Consider the following 1,337-nt stretch of genomic DNA (forward strand, 5'->3'; position numbering starts at 1 on the left):
CCGATTGTCATTTTGGGAGTCGTCTCCAAACTCGGTGGGCGGTTTTCTTATGCGCAGTATCTATTTTGTCACATCAAAACAAAACAAAACAAAAAAAAACAAAACGCGATTTACCCTGTAGCTGGCGCCAGTATTGCGTCGACTGGTTGCCATGACAACTAAAATATAACTTATTTAGGCCTGTTCGTTTTGTAAAAGTGTTTTATGTTTCCATGTGAACCTTTATGTTTTTCTTTAAATCCTTTCAAGACGCTTTTTGGAATGTTTTGTCGAGGATCACTTCCGGTTCAGGGTCACGTGTCGCGGATGGCGAGGAAATTAGGCGGAGAGATCGAGAAAGAGAGCTTACGAGAGAGACGAAACAATACCGTCTGGTCAACTTCATTTCAGATGATCTACTTTCGGTTAACAAGGTGCACACGGTATGCTATTTTCTTTTTTTGCTTATTAATGTCTTGTCAAAGAGATTATAGTTTTGCATATTAATGTCCTGTCAAAGAGATTATAGTCATGTTCATTGTTGTTTGATACAAACCCTTTCATGCACCCTGTAACCTGATAACATGAAGATGTCCACTATAGTTACCGCTGTCCCTGAAAGGGTTAATTTTAGACCTGCACCTTTTGAGAATGAGATCAATCTATGAATATTTTTACGTGTTTGTGTATAACACTTCCTACTTCCTTGAACATAATAATTGTGTTGAATAATGACTGATTTCTCTTTCCTTTTTACTATTTTACTTACCTTACTTTCTGTCAATTTATTACTGTATATGTTTTTATGTTCAATAAACAAACGAAAACGAAAAAAAAAAAGAAAAAAAAACACAAAATCACAACAGAAATAAATAAATATGGTTAGTAGGTAACTACCGTTTTGTTCAGTTTGGGCTCACTTTATGACTGTATATGTTTTTATGTTCAATAAACAAACGAAAACGAAAAAAACCCGAAAAAAAAAACCACAAAAACACAACAGAAATAAATAAATACGGTTAGTAGGTAACTACCGTTTTGTTCAGTTTGGGCACTCTTGGGTATTAGCAAGATTAGCATTAGCAGGGAAAACCGAATGGGTGGCCGTGCGTGTGGCATTTATTTTATTTTTTTGTGTGTGTGTGTGTGTGTTTGATGATAACACAAAAACACAAAATAAATGTTAAAAAATACAGTTAGTTGGTAACTACTGTTTTGTTCAGTTTGGACACTCTTCGGTATTAGCAAGATTAGCATTAGCAGGGAAAACCAAATGGGTGGCCGTGCGTGTGGCGTTTTATTTTTGTGTGTGTTTGTGGATAAAACAAAAACACAAAAAAAATACATATATATATATA

This window comes from Hippocampus comes, unplaced genomic scaffold (assembly GCF_001891065.2).
Source record: "Hippocampus comes isolate QL1 unplaced genomic scaffold, H_comes_QL1_v1.1 scaffold71, whole genome shotgun sequence".
Lineage (NCBI taxonomy): Eukaryota > Metazoa > Chordata > Actinopteri > Syngnathiformes > Syngnathidae > Hippocampus > Hippocampus comes.